We start from the raw sequence: 12536 nt of genomic DNA on the forward strand, positions 1-12536 counted from the left end.
AGATATTTTTATTTTTGTGTGGGCTTATAATTGAAACTTTAAAAAACTTTTTTCTTCTACCTCCTTGTACAAATGCTATACTTGACATAGCACATTGTGATGGGCTATCCTCATGGGATAGCACGTGAATTTGGCATACACTGATTTATTTCAGATCAGAGCATTTTGCCCGAAAATAACTCAATCTTCTAACTTTACATTCTTCTATAGATCTAATACATCAAATAGGTTTTTTTTAACGAATACAATAGTATTTATATTTCTACTAACAATTGACTTATGAATCTTTTTTATCCTTTCAATTTTTAGTCCCACAACAAACTTTAGGGAAGATGGAACAGACATTATTTTCTTGAATTTACACAGAAGGAAACTGAGGTTCAGTGAATTGCTTAATATGCCTTACCACGTGTTCTACTGCTTTTTCTAACATACCATGTAAGTTTCCAAAGGCAAGGTTTTATTTCTTTCTTAGAAGATATTCCTTTTGCCTACATTTTATGAAAAAAGAATTCTGTAATAACCAGAAAGAACATGGTTTTAATAAATATTAATGAATGCTCAGTATTACCTCTCACAACACCAGGTTTCAGAAATTTTTCAATCATCATGGTAGCTCATGATGCACCTAATGTGTGTTCTGAACAATGTACAGATGGAAATCCAACATTTAAACACATAGTCCCTATCTTCCAGTTGGCTTAGATTGCTGGACAACATGGTTTTAAAGCAGAGACTATAGAAAATAATTCATTTGGCTCAATAATTGTACCCAAAGACATCTGTGTCACTACACAGTTTATAATGCATACATAATAAAATTATCTAAATGCATTAAACAATGCAGCATCTTTCATCAGGCAGTACAGACCTACTACATGCAAGACAAAACCTATACTTGTCATGAAGTTATAAGGTCACTATAGGCTGGATGTAGAGGGAAAATTTATTTGGATAATGAAAACTTCGAGCTGGTTCTTCTTTATTTTCTTTAGATTTGCCTCCCAACTCATCTTTCAAATTATAAACCACTTCTGCCATCCCACCTCAGTTGGTGCATAGCTATGCTTGGCTCACTCAGGCAATGCTCTCATAATTCAGGAGGAAGCTCTCTCCATATCATGGAGAAAAATGATTAGTTGAACATTGTTCTCATGGTTAGCAAGTTACCTGGATAATTCCCTGGAACACCTAACTAAATAGCCCAAACTTATACAGAATTGGGGGAAAAACTTACTTTTTTTTTAATTTGAGAGATAGAGAGCACATGAGTAGGGAAGAGAAGTAGAGGGGGAGAGAGGTGAGAGGGAGAGAGGAGGGAGGGAGGGAGGGAGGGAGGGAGGGAGAGAGAGAGAGAATCTTAGAAGCTTTGATGACAGTATAAAGACCAAAGTGGGGACTCAATCCCACAATCCTGGGATCATGACCTGAGCCAAAATTAAGAGTTGGACACTCAACTAGTTGAGCGCCCCAGGTGCCCTGAAAAAAAATTACTTTTGAAATAATTCCTTTATTTACATGATTGAAGCTCATAACTTTACTATAGATAGTTCTACTACACTATCAAAAGACTTTTTATCTTCCTGCAATCTGAGTTAGAATACAAAATCTTGTAATACAGTTCACTCAGTTATGGTATACATTATTATAATTGCGGTCCTTTTAGTTCATTTGAACCAAGTAGTTAAAATGCTCATTTGCTGAAAGAAATTTCTCATTCTGCTTTAATTGTCTGGCTTCTAAGTACACAAGGACACTGCATAGGAGAAGAGCCACACTACATTGATATAGTTAGAAAACCTTTGTAATTATCTCAGTTTAAGGAATTCCTCCTCTAAACAGCTATGTAGAAATAGTCACGTAGGAGGGAATGGCATCTGTTAAATTTCAAATATAGTGAAATAGTTCATGTGACTTTATCTTCAAATTAGACGATTTAAGAATTTCTGACATTTTCCAAGCCTCTCTGGCTTAAATCCTAATATGCTTTGAATGTCTCATGTCTCACCAGCCCAGATGATTGTTCTACCTTAACCACTTAATATGCATGCCTCAAAATAAGATTGTGATTATGTTCCTTCTCACTGGGCATTCTCCTCTCTTGGACTCACACATGGTTTGAGTGTTTCATTTTCAATATCACACAAACCCCTGAACCCTCATCAAAACTGTGAATATCCAACAGGTTTACTGGCATTTGCCTATAATCATTTTTCAAATGAACTGTCAGCACAGTCTTAATCTGTCTTTGGCTGCCCTAATTATTCCTACTTTACCTGCCAAGTCTTTCACTATTGGAAAAGTTTCGCTGAGATTTTATATTTATACATCAGTAATTATAAAAATGTGTATCAGGATATGTTGCACAGCTAAACATGTGGAAGACCTTATCTGAAAACCTCATCATGGAAGCAAGCCATAAAACCCCAAATACTGGATCTGAGTCTGTTGCCAAACATTCTACCTTTATCTCATTTGGGTGAAGAATTAAATATATGTAGCATCTACACTATTATAAAAGCAATTACAGTGATAATCAGTTATCCAGATGTTTTATTGATTTGATTCCCAAAGTCCAGATGTTTAGAAATATCTATGATTGGCATGATGTAAACACATCCAAAGACTATTATTCCAGTCTGCTGAAAGGGATAATGCTATTCTCAGATAATCTGCTTTGCTAATAATGCTTTTATATACTTTCTAATAGTGCACAGTCCAAAAAACAAACAGAAATACATCAGTTTTGTAGTTGCTGCTGAAAGATTCTACTAGACATAACTTCATAATCATCCTATTAGATTATTTTTGATCTACTGGCCACCTTCAAAGGCCTAGAAAACAAAAGAGGAGGTAAGTAAAAGTGAACCAGCATACATGTCATTGAAAAATACAAATTTCACAAACTAACTTAACTTTTGTTTTTATTTGTCTTCTAGTCCAGAATGACAATTTTTGTTCCAAATACTCTGTAGCTATAATCTGTTCTTTTATAAATTATATTTTCCATGAAATTTTGCAAAGACAATGCAGGAAAAAGTTTATGAGTATCTCCTTGGAAGCTACAAATATTCCCATTGTGTCCTTGTTGAATAAAAAATTTAAAGTGCAGAATTGGCACTGGAAGATTGACTGGATTCTAAATGAACTTTCTGATAGCAATATAAAACTAGAGGGAACAGAGCACCAGTAATAAAGGGAAATACAAGGCTAAGTATTGGAAAGTAATTAGCGAGCTCATCACTGACAACCCTTTGATGGCCTGAATTACTTCCAGAAAGATAAGAGTATATTGTTTAAAAAACAATTAAATCCCACACGCACATTCATAGAATTATTGCACATTCATATGCAAATAGAGAGGCCTGGATTCTTTGAACATACTAATATATATCAACAGGGAAGCATTATATTAGGCACTGGCATATTTGGGTGTGTAAAAGGCATCCATACTAAATATGTGCACTACAGACCTATGAATTTTATGAGGTCCCTAGGAATTGTGGTTAAACTTTGCAATGTGGCTAAGGTCCACTGACAAACAGCATATCCATGAGATTTCTCAAGCAGTATTAAGTTATTTGTACTGACATCAGACACAAAAGAAGAAAGACAAATCTGTTATCAATTTTTTTCTTTCTTCAGGTTCATAGCCCTTATTTATGGATCAGTAGAGTTTATGTATATATGTTTAATAAATAACACAATATCAAAAGCAAAAAGTGAAAACACTCAGTCTAGGTCCTATGCACATAATTATAATGCATTAAACTACTATACTTTTTTCTTTTTGACTAATAATCTTAACTTCTCATCCTGGTAATCACTTCCCTTCATAATCCAGCATTCACTCATAATTGTGGTCCCCAAATAGCCTTTTCCTTCAACAAATCAATATATTTCAGTCCTCTAAACTCACATCTCTTCTATTTGTTTACACTATTCTTGTGTATATGTAATTTATTCACTCTCTTTTCCTATGTATTTATTTATATTCAAGTTAGTTAACATATAGTGTAGTATTGGTTTCCAGAGTAGAATCTAGTTATTCACCACTTATATATAACACACAGTGCTCATCCCAACAAGTGCCTTAATTCCCATCACCCATTTAGCACATTCCCCTGACCCACCTCCCCTCCAGCAACCCTCACTTTGTTCTCTGTATTTAAGAGTCTCTTATGGTTTGCCTCCTTCTCTGTTTTTATCTTGTTTTTCCTTCCCTTCCCCATGTTCATCTGTTTTGTTTCTTAGATTCCACATATGAGTTAAAACATATGATATTTGTCTTTCTCTGACTGACTTATTTTGCTTAGCATAATACCCTCCAGTTTCATCCATGTTGTTGCAAATGGCAAGATTTCATTCTTTTTGATAGCTGAGAAGTATTCCATTACTGTATCTATCTCTATCTCTATTTTTATCTATCTATATCTATATCTGCCACCTCTTCTTTATCCATTCTTCAGTCCATGGACATTTGGGCTCTTTCTATAATTCAGCTATTGTTCACAGCACTGCTGTAAACATTGGGGTACATGTGCCCCTTCAAATCAGCATCTTTGTGTCCTTTGGATAAATACCTACTAGTACAATTGCTGATGTTTTTAAGCCCAATGTCAAGCTCTATCACTCAGCACCCCCACTGTTCACACATACCACATTCCTCACTGATTTAACCCCTATTGCTACTATTCTACTCCATGGGACAATGTTAAGTATTTTACTGGTTGCTTCTTTTATATTTTAGTGTTATTTCAACCTCAACTTTTATTGAGCTGAGTGTGTGTATGCATGCAGGTGTGCACATGTGAACACATTATGCACCGCTCAAGTACTCATTTAGATTGTAAATGCTGGCAGTACAAACAGTATCTAATGATCGCTTTTTTGGTCTTCATAATTTCTAATCAAATGTCTTGTCCAAAATCATCTGTTCAATATTTGCCTGCATTTCATATATTCACAAATTGCTATACCTAAAAATGCATAACAAAGAACCAGTGACAAATGCTAAAGAATATTTACAAATACATATTTTAATAAATGTTTAAAAATTTACTTTATCTCAACTAAATGATTATTATGGCCCCAGAAATTTTTGAATATTATATAAAAGTAATAAATGACCACAAAAATAAGAAAAGTCAGTACTATTTTGCATCAATTACCCTAATTTCCCAACTCTGGAAAGACTTTAGGATTGGGAAGGGAGCTCAGTGACCTTCTAAATCAGGTGAAGAATAGCTCTAGAAATGTGAAACCATCTGCCTGCTGCCCTGCATCTTGCTGGAAGCACCAGAGTTAGTACTAGAAACACAGCCTTGTTTTCAGTTCAAATGCTGCCCACTCCTCCAAGTGACTTGGAGTTTCTGACCCATCAGTACCATGGACTCTTGACTGTGCTATATAGTCAGTAACTTCAGCTTTGACCTAATCTGTTAAAGGAGAGTTCCCTTACTGCCCACGAATAAGCCTGAAACCTAAATTATAGTTTTTTTTTTAACGTTTATTTATATTTGAGACAGAGAGAGACAGAGCATGAACGGGGGAGGGTCAGAGAGAGAGGGAGACACATAATCTGCAACAGGCTCCAGGCTCTGAGCTGTCAGCACAGAGCCCGACGTGCGGTTCGAACTCACAGACCGCGAGATCATGACCTGAGCCGAAGTTGGCCGCTCAACCAACTGAACCACCCAGGCGCCCCTAAATTCTAGTTTTTAAATTTTTAGGCAGACTGCAAAATTAACCAACAGCCCCTCTCTTGTCTCAATGCTGGTGTCACACAGATTTCTCCTGCCTAATATGGCTTTTCTTGAGTCTTTTAGCTCTGTTTTGATTTCAGCTTTGCTTTTATCCAAACTGCTTAAGTTTATGGATTATGCCTTTCTGTGTTTCAAAGCACCTAGGAGAGTGTTTGGGATAGTAGTGTCTTCGTAAATATTTTAACTGATTATAGCTAATTGTTTTATAAAAATACATATATCCTTATATCATTGCCCAAACAGGAACGGAAGTTCCTTGAGTCTGATGCTTTTGGAGCCCTGCAGCATATCCACCTCTAATACTGGCTGAAGCCGCAGTGTTCCTATCTTCCACGGCAGAGAACTCCATGAGACAGTGAAAAGCAGCTCCAGGTGTATGAATGACTCTTATTGAAGACAGGTGTCTGATGATTGGCATCAAAGCCTTATGCCAGGAGCTCTCTTTCATGAGCCAGGTACTGCTGTACCCACAATGCCATGAGGTTGAGCAGGCCTTGCAGCAAATATATGATGAAAATGTGTCCAGAGGGCACAAACAGTCCACACTCTCTGTTGCAACTGTCATCTCTGCATCAACTCAAACTTACAACCTCTTGTGAGTTTTCCCCAAACCAGCTGATGGAGAAGAAAAAAATCCCAGGCCTAGATAATAACTGTATCAGTTTGGTATGTTAATGCAAATGGCAACATAGTCACACATGACAGTAGTCCTAAAGGAATGGTGAGGGAAATCTTTCTAATGGGCAGAAATTCAAACATTAAAATTGGTTGGGCATTCTATGTGGAGGGAGATAGAACTGAAGGAAGGATATAGAGAAACTCGTGGGCAGTGGCATATGGTTTAGCACATCAGTAAGGGCCTGGAAGATGTAAGACTGGAAGATCAGAGAAAATGAGGGCTTGGGAAGAGGTATATGGATAAAATTATGGGACTGAGCACATGATAGGTCAATCCTTTCCCTTCACTTCATTGCCCATCAGGAAGCACCCACTGTGGTGGAGACTTCTAAACATCAGGTGAAAATGATGGCTCGTCTCCTGGCTATTGGTTAGCCCTGTTTTCAGCCACTGCAGTGTTAGCTCACTATACTATCAGATGGACTACGAATGTTTTCAAAGATGGAGACTCTAATTATACCACATTTGGGCTCCGTCACAGCAAGCTGATCCGAATACCATTGCTGCTGAATGTTCTCCTATCAGCAGGAGAGACATCCTAAGTCCTGGCCATAGTCCTTTCTCTTGAGAAGACCAGCAACCCACCTGACAAGTGATTACATCAGACTCCTCTGACCTGCTGGGGGACAGAAGTGTGTTCCTACTATAATTTTTCTCTCCTCAGGTTGTGGATTTGCTTTCCTTGTAGGTAGTGTCTATGCTTTTGAGGTCTTTAAGAACTTATTTACTAAGGGTAAACCCTGCATGAAATTGACTCCAAACAAGGGACCCATTTTACAATAAAAGTCTTATGATGGGTTTACCTCATAGCGTCATTATGAGGATCTGGGATAATTAAATATGTCATCTAACCTTTAGTGACAACTCCTTAACATCTTGAGTTCTGGCAATAAGTATAATGACAGAAATTATTTATTGAGTTCTGCATCAAGGAATATTTTAAAAGTATAAAAGATATATAAATGCAGTTAGTATATATAACTAAAGACCATGTAGCTAATAAATGTAAGAGCTGGATAAATACAGTATCTGATTTCAGAGCCTAATTTCTATGTACTGTGCCACATTATTCCTTCAAAATATTACATCACTAAATAGATAACACATCATAGCCAGCTATTTAATAATTGCCCAAATGTGAAGATGTATTTTCTTTGAGAGCCTTTTAACAATAGAGTATTAATAATTATCTTAGATGAAACAATAGAAATTATTGCCTGTTGAGAGAAGAAATGATGAACTAATAAAATAAAAATTTAGTATAGTTTATAGAACTGAACTAATAACAGTCTCAATGTCAGTGTTATAGGTCAAATCATATCTATCTAAAAGTTTCAATTACATAAGTTAGGGGGCTATGGTTATTAGAACAAAAAATGGTAAATTAAAGTTAACTCGGAGAAAGGGTGTTGATGGGCCAGTCTTCCATTCAACTCAGTCATCTAGAATTTGATCATATATCCAGAAGTTACAGTTTATCTCTGAATGCACAAAAATGTAACTATAGAAACTGATAATGGGGCGCCTGGATGGCTCAGTCAGTGGAGCATCCTACCCTTGATTTCAGCTCAGGTCATGATCCCAGGATGGTAGGATTGAGCCCTGCATCAGGTCTTGAGCTCTGTGCTGGATGTGCAGCCTGCTTAGGATGCTCTCTCTCTCTCTCTCTCTCTCTCTCTCTCTCTCTGTTTCCCTTAGCCCCTTTCCCCATCCCTCTCCTCTCTTAAAAAAATTAAATAGATAGACAGATAAATAAATAAGTCATTGTAAAGTATGGAAGATCCTATCTCTGTGAATTAGTTGAATGTGAAATTAGTCAATATATTAGAATCTATAAATAGGAGCTTTAAACCCTGAGAGGCCAATAAAAGTGTGGGAAAGATGAAGACTGCTGAGGCCATTTAGCAAGAAAATGATTTCAGAAACACTCCTGTTCTAAAGCACAATAAAATGTTTACACATATAATTATGACACATACAAGAAAGAGCTCCCCTCGCCCCCATCAATAGTATGATCAGAGATGTGTGCAATGTAAGGATGTTTTGTTTTAATGTCTACATACATTTAAAATAACTATTAAGAATTAAAGAATAAACTTCAGTTTTCTTAGAAATATGATTTTGAAATGCTCTTCCATCATTCTGAGAACATAAAGGAGCTATCTGACTTCACGAGCCCAGTTTTTACAGAAGTTTTTTAAAAAGACTGAAGAAACCACAGAAAAGGCCCTCAACAAATGCTACTACTCAGTTCTGCTTGCCATTACGTGGTTCAAGAAATTTTCTTTTTTCCCATTATAGAAGAATTTGACCAAGGCCATTAAACACAGTGGCCAAGCCAGTAGGTATGTGAAGAAGTATAATAAATTCATGTGTGGGTAAAAGTCAATATTCAATATAGGTCATATAGTATTGAGTATTTTTACTTTAGAAACCTGAATTCAAAGCTAAAGTAGTAAAGATGAAAATAAAATAGTGCTTCAGTGCCTTAAGACTTGAGTTGCTCCCAATTGGCTAGATTAGTTTTCCAGACCATTTCAATTGTCTAACCTTTATTTTATATTTCAGGATACTGATCAATAGCGGCTCCCTCCCTTAACTAAATAAGCCTCACAAGGTGAAAAAAAGTCACTAAATTAATATTTATTTTGTAACATAAAAGAGCCAGTGCTATCTACAAACAGTATAATTAATTGGGATTAATTTCATGTGCAAATTTTGTCATTGCAGGTGTTGATGGAGTAATACATCAAAGAGACTTCACCTCTGTAAAAATCAATGCTAACATAACCTTGATTACTGTTCTTGTGGATGTCACATATAACACTAATCAGTCATGGTTTGTAGCAAACATCTTAGAGAACAAATATAATTTGCTTTTTTATTGGCATATTTCAAGATAAGAGATAATATGCATTCATGGGCCAAGCAATTCTTTAAAAGAATACAATCTCCTAAGGGAAGCAGTGGAGACAGTGTTGGTGCATGTGGGAATGGTGGAGAAGAAAATTACAAGAGTGTAAAAAAAATTTTTTTTTCACATTGATATGGAAACTACTGATTCTGTTTGGGGAATAGAGACTTCCCAGGACACTTACAGAAAAGCCAGAGAGCTTCAATTCTATAAAAGAACAACGTTTTGTAGTACCCAAAGGAAAAAATAACCTAACTTTATTGTAACAGGCTTCATATAATCCTTATCTCTACCTCTCCTAGATATCACAGACCTTCCACTGTTAGCAATTATGAACACAAAGGAGCAAGTGGAGGGTAAACTTTCAGTTGGTTTTATCTTGAGTTGACCTTTAATTATAACTGCAATGCCACCTTTCAGATTTGTAGATTCAAAAATTTCCTCCATGGGGCACCTGGGTGGCTCAGTCAGTTAAGTGTCCCACTTTGGCTCAGGTCATGGTCTCACGGTTCATGGGTTCAAGCCCCACATCGGTCTCTGTGTTGACAGCTCTGAGCCTGGAGCCTGCTTCAGATTCTGTGTCTCCCTCTCTCTCTGCCTCTCCCCAACTCATGCTCTGTCTCTCTCTTAAAAATAAATAAACATAATTTTTTTTAATTTCCTCCATATAGGTAGTCATCATTTCAGCTTTTGTCATTATCAACATTAAGAGAATCATCAAAGCTAGAACTATCATGCTGGCCAATCAATTAGCATGTACTAAAAACCTATTGGCACAAATAACATTAAAATTAACAATTATATTAAAGTTAGTAATACTCATAGAGGAAACCTGATGTTGAGAGATGACATATGCAAGATGGTATATGACAGATTTCATTTGAATAAAAGTGAAAGATTTTATTTAAAAAAGACTGTTTCAGCTTGAAAATGGCATATATGACTTTATAGATCTTAAGTTATCCTTTATAAAAGAGATTTCTGTGAGCACAGAAGAGTTAAGGGCAAGGTGTAGAGGTAGAGGTATACGTGCAGGCATTTGAGAGAGAGGATAAAACAAAAACTTTTAAAGATGAGAATGAAGTTGTTGCATCGTCTTTTCCATTCTCTCATCCCTTCCAGACTTGTTTTATTCCATATGTTTTCACATAATTTGACATTTAGAAGGCCAAGTTTCTAATTTTAGCAATTAGACTAGTGCTAAAATAGCATGTTAGAAAAAAAACAAATGCTTTAGAGGAAGCAATCATATTAAATGTCTTTAACAACAGAAGCCTTAAATGCCCTTTGGTTTTTACTTTTGCCACCAATAATACAGGCAGCAAAAACGCAGTGATATTTGCAACAATCACCTTATAAGTCACCTTCCTCCATCTGAAACTATTCCTGTCTGATCCCATACATATATGAAATAAACTACTTCTATAGCCTCAATCTTGACTCAGGAAAAATTGTGTTTGGACTTGGTCTTTCTAGTATTAAAACTAATCTTTTGCTTTGAGTTTATGCTTGACTAGTCCCTCTGGTTCTTATATTCTAGTGTGTGTTTAGTAAAATCTCCATCTAATGCAGATTTTGTTAAATTCCAAGCCCATCCACATGGCAGGAACCTTGGGGTGGGCAGCACAACTGGGAGACAGGGGACACTCAGAGAAGGCACCACAAAGTGTCCTAATAATCAAGCTTTTGTTACAGAAAATTTTAACGTTTCCCCTTCAAATTTGAAAACATATGAATAGATTTTGAGGGTAAAGGATAAAGAATATTATTCCTTTAATTTTGCTTATCTTTTATAACCTTCATTTACTTTTTCTCCTCTTCCCCTTGTCTTTCTCTTGTTTTACCATTTCCCAGGACACCCGTTTCCTTTGCAACTTTCCTTGTCATCCTCTGACAATTTTTTCAACAACTTTTGTAGAAAAAAAATGGTATGGGAAAATACAATGCTATAAATTAAGTTTTGCTGTATGAAATTTTCCAAAGTATAGAAGACATGCCATACTTATATTTATAAAACTTTGTGTTCTTAAAAACCTTGGTCATTTCACAGATCAGACTTCAGAATATGGAAAATCAAAGTTAATAATGATCCTATATAATACACATTTTTTTAAATAAGACTTTTTTATTCTTCCCAAATCAATCACTGTCTCTTCGAGTTATAATTGTGTCAAGAGCAGTGGTTTCTTCCCTGCCCAGTAGTTTATACCCAATTTCTCTATAATATCCTAAAACTGTTCTGCATTTGGGCCTCTACACAGGGATTAACTTAATGAAGTTTGTAAATCTAGGAAAATCAGATTTAAACCACTATTTGGGCAATTCTCTTGAGGCTCAAATATAAACACTATTTGTCATGAAATTTCTCAGTTATTTGTGACCCTTAAAGAGAAAGACTGTAGAGTGGGGAAATATCCTTAAGGCAAAACATTTTTAAATGCCAAGATTAGTCTTCTCAATTTCAGTATTCCATGAGATCTTGGTGTGAAAAATTCTTACTATCTGTTAGGTCTTTGGTAATTTTGAATTTTCAGAAAAAAAATTTTTTTAGTTGTCTCTAACAGGATGATAGATTTAAACCAGGATTTATCATCAATAATATTAAATGTAAATGAATCAACTAATCCAGTTAAAAGACAAATACTGTCAGAAAAAAACCCTATATATTTATAGGGCACACATTTAAAATATAACAATATCAAAAGTGTAGGGAAAAATATACAATGCAAACACCACGTAAAAGAAATCTGGCAAAATTATATTAATATCAGAGAAAATAAGCTTTAAGAGAAAAAAATGAAATGGAAGCATCACTTCAACAGGAAGATAGAGTCTAAATTTGTTTGTGTCAGATGTTATGGCCTCAAAAAATTCAAATAAAATTGATAAAACTATTACAGAAATAATCAAGTCCACAATCACAGTGAGAGATTTAAGCACACATTTCAGAGTCATATACATCTAAAAGTCCAAACACCATTAAGTAAAAATGTAGAAGATTAGATAAATATGATTGGTCACATATATAGAAAAGAGATCCCAACAAATACATTTCCATCTTTTTCTAGCAGTCATGAAGTTTACAAAAATTATTATATACGACCAAACAATGATTCTTAATAAATTATGTGTGATCAACTTGCTATGAGGCATACAAGCTATAAAGAAAAACCAAAAGA

The 12536-nt window shown here is 35.4% G+C and overlaps 1 long non-coding RNA gene across 1 annotated transcript; it reads left to right on the forward strand.

Annotated features, from left to right (window-relative positions):
* Positions 1-317: 317 nt before the first annotated feature.
* LOC125149698 (uncharacterized) lies at positions 318-6256 on the forward strand. Its single transcript, XR_007146018.1, has 3 exons — positions 318-438; positions 2711-2853; positions 6009-6256. It is a non-coding gene; the product is annotated as an uncharacterized LOC125149698 (long non-coding RNA).
* The last annotated feature ends 6280 nt before the right edge of the window (positions 6257-12536 follow it).

Source organism: Prionailurus viverrinus, chromosome D3 (genome assembly GCF_022837055.1).
Source record: "Prionailurus viverrinus isolate Anna chromosome D3, UM_Priviv_1.0, whole genome shotgun sequence".
NCBI classification, from domain to species: domain Eukaryota; kingdom Metazoa; phylum Chordata; class Mammalia; order Carnivora; family Felidae; genus Prionailurus; species Prionailurus viverrinus.